Consider the following 9,806-nt stretch of genomic DNA (forward strand, 5'->3'; position numbering starts at 1 on the left):
AAGAACATGGACAGAATGATAAACAAGGTACAACAAACAAGCAAGCCACATAGAAACATCTCCTTCATCAGCTCACTTGATAAGCAGCTGAAGACACTCTGTGGGAAGGAACATGAAGGTGTGGTAGGGGACACGTGTAAACTGTGTGTATACATAAATATATTCACACACACATATATATATATATATACACACATATGTGTATATATATATATATATATATATATATATATATATATATACCTAAATATATACGCACATATATGTATATATGCATACATACAGATATATATATACACACATATATTTATATACACACACACATGTATACTGTGTAAAGTGTGTGTGAGTTCCTGTGTGTACATATGTATGTATGTATATATGTACACATACACACACACACACACATATTCACACATCATGTACACGTGTGTGCTTAGAGATACCGCCATTTCCATTTGAAACGCTATTGGTTTCTATGAATCAACAGCGCGGAACACTTTCAACAGTTATAACATACAAGGCCACCAACCGAAACTTCTCCACACTCCCTCCCATCCCCGTTTATCTTCCACCCATATACCCAACCCAAACTTCTGACCTTCAAATTACCGACATATACATTTTTTTCTTTGTTTTGTCATCGTTTTCTTTTACTTAATTTTTCTTTCAGTCTATTATTTTGTCCATTACTTGAATATTTTAAATGTTACAATTTCTAGTTTCTTATTTTTTCATTATTAAATTTGTTGTGGTCTTGGAAATGTGCATATTAATTTAAACACACACAAATACACACATACAAATCCAGCTTATACACACACACATAAATGTTTGTTTTTATGTAAAGCTGTACATAAAAACAGTTGAAAAACGACGTAGAAGAATCACTCTAGCTTTCAAGTAATATCCAAAGAGCAAAAAAATAACTATACTAAGGTTAGTATATCAACTGTGATTATTAAACTTACTTCACTAAGTAACTACGGTAGAGCCTTTTCTAAATCTATCTGGCTTAGGAAGGAATTTCAACCGTGTTTCGTGGTCTGCTACCACAACAGCTCCTTTACAGGTTCTAGTTAGCTCAATACATCATCAGGAGGAACCACGTCCGGTTTCGGCCCCTACTCCTCTACCGTTTTGACGTGGTGGTCTCCCTTCCTTTCTGAGATGTCTTCAGCTCTGGTGTTGAGTGCATGTCTTCTTTCTTCTGTTTCCTGGCCTCTTCGATGCAGCGCCGAGTGTCAGCGGCCGACTGACTGTCTTGTCAAATTCCCCTTTCAATACCTGCTGCTAGGCTCCAGCAGGCAGCCCCCAGCAAGTTGTCACGTGACACTGTCTATATACATTGATTTAATATGTACCAGTCCGATATACAAGACATGCAACTATGCAAAAAATCAAAATTTACATTCATTTAGTATATGTGCAGCATATACATTTAGCAATAGACGCAGGCGTGGCTGTGTGGTAAAAAAGCTGGCTTCCCGACCACATGGTTCCGGATTTAGTCCCACTGTGTGACACCTTGGGCAAGTGTCTTCTACTATAACCTCAAGCCAACCTGGTTAGTGGATTTGGTAGATGGGAACTGAAAGAAGCCTGTCGTGTGTGTGTGTGTGTGTATAATCCCCCCCCACACACACATATATATATATATATATGTATGTGTGTATATACATGTGTGTATATATGTGTGTGTGTTTGTTTTTGTCCCCCTCCATCACCGCTCGTCAACCAGTGTTGGTGTGTTTACGTGCTTGTAACTTAGCGGTCAATTTGTTCGACTAAAACCCTTTAAGGCGGTGCTCCAACATGGCCGTAATCAAATAACTGAAACAAGTAAAGAAAGAATTAATGTGCTGAATTACACACACACACACAAACACACGTATTTGCCATTCAAGAACACACGAAGACTGCTAAGATCACTTAACACTAGCATTCTGCATATTTTATGTTCAAACTGGCCAGATTCGTCTTCTCACACCTAGCATGCAATGTCAATCTAAAAATATACTATTACATCATTGAAATCTCAAAGCTACGAGATAATGCAAGATTAATTCAAACAATTTGAATAAATAAACGTTATGCTTGACAAATAAGCATTATGTTTGACTGAGTAATTTGAGTACTAGAGAGTTAAACATTTATTAATTTTTATTTGGTGTCAAATCTTTCGTTGCACTAACTGTGACCTGGTCACTGTTGGTGTGGTGAAAGTTTTGACATCAAATAATAAAAGCGTTTTTGAATGGCTAATATGCATCTTCCATGCTGCAATTATTTTAGTTTCAACACACAGTTTCAGATCAATTCCCTTGCCGGGCAAGTACACCCCTCGAGATTATATATTCACACACGCGCGCTTGCTTACTGAAGTGCAACGGGCAGTGCTTATGATCCGTTTTAGGGCTTTTGAGATGATTGTGAAAGGGTAAGGAAGTTATTTTCAAATCGGAGACCTGGCTCAAGTGCATACAACAAAGCGGATTCTATTAGAAGTATACAAGGGCCGGGTGGTGATGTTAAACTGGACAACGTGCTGTTTTAAGGCATGTGTAAACTGGACAGTTGCCCGGGGGCATCACGGGTCTCGGGACCCAATTCTAATTTATGTATGCTGTAGCATGTTGTCAATAAATAAATACTTAAGGAGCCCAGTGCACTGAACTGCCTGGAGAATTAGCGTAGCTAGAGAGGGGTGGATGGGACAGTCCGCCCCAGACTGTACTTTTATGGGGGGGGGCACCACTTTTGGGTCTGCTGTAGGCAATATGTACTTTTCATGGGGCCCAGGGGCAGTATACACTCTAGCTATGTTAATAGGCATGGAGGCCTATAATGCTGCCGAGATAGCCTGATTGGGTAGCAGGTTAAGTTTATCACTCATGTAGGCCATAGTAGGATTTGAACTTGGAACACATAGAGCAAGAAGAAAACCATATTACATCCTGTCAGTTGCATATTTTTGGTTTAATGCACGAGATCCGATTTTTTATTTTGAAAATTTCTACACAGATGTAGTTTTTACATGTTAATTACAAAAATCATAACCATATTCTGGAGAATCAAAAATTCCGCCAATCTACGGTCCTTGACTGGTATATATTAATAAATAAGATTACAAAAGAAAGAACATATACTGTTCCACGGATCCAGCAACTAAATATATAAACATATAATTATATAAACATATACTGTTTATATATTTAGTAGCAGGATCCGTTGAGATTTCATGCTCTATAAATTTCCTTATTTCTGTTTCTACGTATAAATTATCATGTGTTATCGATTTAATTAGTTTTCTACAATGCCGTTTATAGTTATAGTTATAGTAATGCCGTTCCATAGTTAAGGTTGTTTAAAGCTGAACACTTGAGCTTGGCTTTATATGATATATTTTCAGTTAATGTTTATAGAAGTAATGCGCGAACCGGTTTCATTATGTTAAAGATTTCAATTATATCTTCTATTTCGTTCCATAGTTCGAAAGTTGCTTAAAGTGCATTTAACACTTGAATTCGTTTCATTGTTATAAGTTGTCAATTATGTCTTCGATTTTGTTCCATAGTTTAAAAGTTGTTTAAAGTGTACCTCATACTCGAACTTGCTTCATTGTTAACAGTTTCAATTATTTTCTGTTTCTTTCCATAAGTTTAAGGTTGTTTAAAGAGTAACACGCGAATGAAGATAAGCTGAAACGAGCAGAACACAAGCAGCAAATGATTCAGTCTGTAACTTAGAGTTGACTACAACGTGCGGTCATCCAGGCTCATATAATAATAATGTATTGTGAGACACACTTTGTATGTATACTGCCGTCGCTTTTTTATTTTGTTTATGCATTATTATTTTATTTTTTGCTTTAAATTATTGCTGCTGCTGTTGTATCATCTTTTTTTTTCGTCACTAGTGCAAGTAGCAAAACGAAACTAAAAACCAAATCAAAATAGTAAAAATCAATACCTCTTCCACTTATATAGGTAAAGAAAACAGAACAAAAACAAAACCATCACAATTCGCGATTTAATTTCTTCTCCTGTGTTTGTTTTATAATTTATCAAAAGCATTTGATCTTCACCGTTTCTGTCAGCCGTCAACTTGCACCCCACTCCCCAAATCTCTCACACACGCTCCAGCACGCACACAAGCACGAACACACACGCCATTGACGGTGGTGATTGGTACAAAGCAAAAATTTACCAAGCGCCAGAAACAATGACCGCCGCATTAAATGTTATTGTCACAGACATGTTAAAATAATACACAATGGTTTCTTACTTGAGCATAAAAGTCATTTGGCGGGAGGGAGCAGCTGATCAGAACTTTAATGGTTCAGTACTAATTTTATCGATCTCCAAACGTTAAATGATAACGGTCGAGCTAGAATTGAGTGTTGTTGGTGTTTAACCTCGGGTCAGCTTTGATCACAAGCACAAATACACACATATGCATGCATGTGAATCTATGAATTTTTAGCCAGAGCATACACTTTTCAAAACCATATATTTACCATATAACTAAAATACACCTGAAATAGAACCGGTCAGTGAGTCAATCGATAGCCTGTGTTAATGCAAACGAAAGGAGATAGTTCTCAATACATAAAATATAGTTAAATATAATAGCTTTTTTTTTTTCTCTTTTTTTGCTAATTTTGGCACACAGCCAGCAACTTTTAAGTGAAAGGGAAAGTCGATTACACTGACCCCGCTACTTGACTGCTAACTTATTTTATCAACCACGAAAGGGTGAAAAGCAAAGCTGACCATAGGATTTTAATTCAGAACGTAATAAACCAGAAGTAAAGACGCTAGCGATTCTGCCAGCTCGTTAAATGTAATGATGGTTTCAAATTTTGGCACAAGGCCAGCGATTTAGGGGAAGGGATTAAGTCGATTACACCGATCCCCAGTGTTCAACTGGTACATCGAACCTGAAAAGATGAAAGACAAAGTCGACCCTGGTAGCATTTGAACTCAGGACGTAGTCGGAAGAAATGCCGCTAAGCACTTTGTCTGGCGCCGTAACAATTCTACCAGCTCACCGCCTTTGAGTTAAATGCAATTTTGGGGATGGGCTAGCTCAGGGGTTTTCAAACTGTGGTCCGCGGACCACAAGGGGTCTGCAAGGACAAGACAGGGGTCCGTGGACAGCAAATACTTTTTATGGGCAATTTGATTTTATGTATGTTTTTTAATCGAAATCCTTTAATTGACTATAAACCTATTTGTTAAATACTGTTAAATAAATAAATATAAAAATATATGTTATTTTAAGCAAATATTTATGTATAAATTTCATAAGCGTTTATAAGGGGGTCCCTAAGGTAAAGCCTGATATAATAAAGGGGTCTGCAAGTCAAAAAGTTTGAAAACCCTTGGGCTAGCTGATTACATCGATCCCAGTGTTTAACGGATAGGATAAAAGGCAATGTTGACTTCGGTGGTACTTAAACTTAGACGGCCGAAATGCCGCTAAGCATTTTGTCCTGCGTGCTAACAATTCTGCCATTTCGTTGCCATGAATTAAATGTAATAATAGCTTCAAATTTTCATACAAGGCTAGCAATTTTAGGGACGAGGGTAAGTCTATTGTATAAATACAGCAATGATGAATGGCAAAGTTGAACTCAGAACATAAAGAGTCAGGATAAATGCCATGAAGCATTTTGTCCGACGCACCTACGATTCTGTTAATTCCCCACCTTAGAGTTAATTATAAAACTGATACTTGCAGAACTGGATTTTCAACAATTGTTTACTCTGAGTTTCACATTGCTGCTTTCCAAAAAAAAAGATTTGAAATGTCTTTGTCACTAACTCTGCAAGATTCCAATTTACTGTGCATCTGATTTTAGTTACCTTCATCCTCAACACAGACCAAATAACTGTTCTTTTACTTGGTTTTAATATGCTTATCCCATTCACTCTCATCCCATTTTGCCCCACCCCGTTATTATTTTTCTTAATGGAAGACTCAATGGAGCGCTAGACATAATGCCTAGACCTTTTATGATCCAAACTCGAGTTTCGCCAGGGTCACCTTTATTTTCTTGTGCCATAGAAGTAATAAAATACAACACCGATCGAATATTGAGGTTGATACAATCAACTAGTTCCTCATACTCCTTTCAGTGAATCAATATCATAAACTCCGCATCATTATTAGGATTAAGTTCTTGACCCAAGGGTTCCATAATGTCCTCCCCAGCTCATCCAACCTATTTACATGGGGCTTAGTGACCCCCCTCCATGCCCCATAAGACAAGGACCCTCGAGAACACCCTAAGTAGCAGCTCATGGCAATAAGTGAGGGATGCTATCTGTGAAGACACGATCAGGTCGCTAAGACATCGCTGAAGCAATCGGAAAAAGGGCCGGTGACAGCAGAAATGCCAGTACTACAGTCAGAAAGAAAGCCCTTGTTAAAGAGAGACAAAAACTAAAGAAAAAAAACCCCAATAACTCTGAGCATTTACTTTCCACAGCGCAGGACTGTGTGATGGAAGTTGATTGGGAAAAGCAGATGAATTTTCCAGTACATATCTCCTGGATATTGCAAGGCGATGAATCTATTTGGAGTTAATTGCGTCCAAAGGGGAAAAAAGGCTGGAGGAGGCGCAAGACAAGAAAAGAGTTAAGTACCAGGCGCTGGTAGAGGACTGCTGCAGGAAAAGGTGGAAAACGCGATCTTTGCTAGTAAAGACTGGTAGTCGAGAGTTCGTAGGTCGTACCCTCAATAAGGCTTATGGGACCTGGGCTTTAGAGAATGAGAAGAAAAGCCATCAAGAACCATGTAGAGATCGCTGAGAAAATATTTCGAGGGTTCTGGCTGAAAGAAATAATTGGTGGGTGTTAGCAGAGTGCTGCTAGAACACAGGTTTAAGTTTTATCAACCTAGATCGAGTCGCCTAGATGAGGACGTATGTTGTAAGGATCAAAGCACCTAACGATCTCCAGGATACAACACAGATGACGTATCTGTCGATACTAAAAATGTTTTATAGTTTATTAAACAAGCCTTTTTACTATATATTATTGTTCTTATTCTAACTAATGTCCATTGTCCGGAACAGAATGGAATATGCAGAGCAAGAGCGCACACGAAGACGGAAAGTGTCGCTGTGGAGGTCACAGATGTGTGACAAAAGATTTCCCGGATAATGCACATGAGTTAGAATAAGAACAGTAATAAACAAGTGAAGAACGAATATATTGGTAAAAAAAAAAAAAATGACCGTCCTGAAATACAGCAATATCTGTTTCAACGCACGACTTCACATCAGGAATCTTGCAACACAAATTCATTAACTTTTTACTATAATTATCCACTTATCTTCTTTCAATGCTATCACTCCCACCACTACTTCATACGTATATCAATCCTTTCACATATCTTATACGTTATCATTCCATTCCCCCTCTCTCTCTGTTTAATGTCTCCCTTCTGCACTGCCCAATTCAGGGGTTTTCAAACTTTTTGACTTGCGAACCCCTTTATATTTCAGGCTTTACCTTAGGAACCCCCTTATAAACGCTTATGAAATTTATACATAAATATTTGCTTAAAATAACATATATTTTAACATTTATTTATTTAACAGTATTTAACAAATAGGTTTATTGTCAATTAAAAGATTTCGATTAAAAAACATATATAAAATCAAATTGTCCATAAAAAGTATTTGCTGCCCACGGACCCCCTGTGGTCCGTGGACCACAGTTTGAAAACCCCTGGCCCAATTCACTCCCTTCCTTCATTAGACTGATACAATACTTGCGATACGGCTGAATATATCACAAAGCTATTCTCCTTCCTACTCTCTCGCTCTCCGTTTCTTCACCCTCTTTGTTTTAGTCTGCCCTGCCCCGCCATTTCTTTCTTCAGTCATTATCCTCTCTTTATTTTCTTTAATCTTCATTCTTTCATTTCCTCTTTTTCCTTCTCTTCTTTCATTCTTCCTTTTATTCCCTTATCCCTCCGTTCATTCTCTTATTTACTTTACTCTCCCTTTTTAACTTCCAGTCTTTCGTTTTCCTTCTTCATATCCCCTCCTGCCTTCTCTTTCAGATGCTCTTGCTTCTTACTCTCTCCACTTGAACCCTTCTTTACTAATCACTGCTACAGGCATCTAATTTATTTAAATATTTTGATGTTCGAATTTTTATAAGCCTTACACTTGTCAGTTAAAAGTGAAATATGAAAAACGGAACTCGAAGTAAACAACTGTTGAAAGAGCGGCTTTTGTACAGTTGTTATACACACACACACACACACACACACACACACACACACACACACACACACACACACAAACAATACTATTTATGCGAATACATATACCGATACATAGATACACACATATATGCAATTATGTCTACGAGAGTACAAAGAAAAACATTTTTTTTATATATATAAAAGACACTGAAATATAATTAGATGTGAAAGAAAACGTCCAATAATATAATTAAATTACACATTAGAAGATACAAAAATGACTAATATTAAAATGTGCCAATTGTGATAATTGCCTGCTCGGTGAAGTTTGTAGTGTATACACACAAAAGTAGCGAAGTGATGCATCATGTTGACTGGACATAGCGAATTTATCAGCACAAGCATTCCTTGGCAAACCCAGATAGATGATGTGTGACTACTTTTTTTTAGATATATTTGGCTTTTTAGAGAAAGACGATCCCGTGCACTTATTATTTGATCTATCCATGTTCGAGTATCACTGTATTGTGTAAACTTTGTTGCCAGTTGCGCTTAATTAAGAAGACGGTCATTTTCAATCAAAATTTTTACGGCTTAAATTTCAGTTCAGAACGTTTATGTCATGTAAGCATGCTTACATATCTCGAAACACCTTTTCCTCTATTGTAAGCCAGCTGGACACCTGTTTTGTTTCGAATTGATTAAACATTGCTTAAAGTAGGATTTTGCACCCGTTTTTGTTCCTTTTCTTTTATTGACGGAGAATTCCCATCGCAGTTTTTCTTTTCAATCAAGGCTGAAATTCAAACCATAACAATTTTAATGCAAGATAACTATCTTCTCAGTTAAGCGCAACTGGCACTGAAGTTTAAACAATACAGTGACGTTCGAACAGGGATAGATCAAGTAGAAATGTTAAATGCACAGGATCGTCTCTTTAAGTACCCAAATATACAGCGAGAAAGTAGTCGCAAATCGTCTTTCAGGATTAGCACGGGATTAGAATGCCTGTACTGATAAATATGTACACACTCCACTTCAATATAATTTTCTTATATATTGTTTTCTTGTATTTTTGTGCTATTTTGTATATAGTTCTATTTGAATATCAGAAACAAGAAACTCACAGTAACGATTAGTGATTTTGTCATCACCTAATAAATATATAACTCTTTTTTTTTTTTTTCATTCAGTACTCTCTCTTTTCTTGTTCACACACGTTTTCTGTCAAAACACACACGCACACATACACAGGAACATACATGTATGTATAAGTATTGTTATTTCTTCCACACACGTCTATAAATGCCGAAATATGGTTCCCTTCACTATCACCGTCACAACTGACACATGTATGTAATAAAAAGGTCACTATGTGATATATTTCTCATATTCTACTTTCAGGAGAGCGGTTTTGAAGCTAATAAAGAAATCTTAATGTGTGTGCGCGCGCACCATTCTCCCCCCCTCTCTTAAACAATATCATACACATCCCTCTCTATATATGCATATGTATACACATTTATATAGCGACATTCATATATATATATATATATATATATATATATATATACACACAT

General features: G+C 37.0%; 1 protein-coding gene and 1 long non-coding RNA gene across 2 annotated transcripts in view; one reads left to right on the forward strand and one right to left on the reverse strand.

Annotated features, from left to right (window-relative positions):
• Nucleotides 1–9,723, forward strand: part of LOC128247298 (uncharacterized) — a 30,968-nt gene extending 21,245 nt beyond the window's left edge. The window contains exons 3-4 of the long non-coding RNA XR_008263670.1: nucleotides 3,662–3,812; nucleotides 9,631–9,723. This is a non-coding gene — a long non-coding RNA (uncharacterized LOC128247298). The remainder of the gene's footprint in view (nucleotides 1–3,661; nucleotides 3,813–9,630) is intronic.
• LOC106874456 (tumor necrosis factor receptor superfamily member 16) overlaps nucleotides 1–9,806 on the reverse strand; it is a 158,022-nt gene that overhangs the window by 44,281 nt on the left and 103,935 nt on the right. The window lies entirely within an intron of this gene.

The sequence above is a fragment of the Octopus bimaculoides genome, chromosome 3 (genome assembly GCF_001194135.2).
Source record: "Octopus bimaculoides isolate UCB-OBI-ISO-001 chromosome 3, ASM119413v2, whole genome shotgun sequence".
Lineage (NCBI taxonomy): Eukaryota > Metazoa > Mollusca > Cephalopoda > Octopoda > Octopodidae > Octopus > Octopus bimaculoides.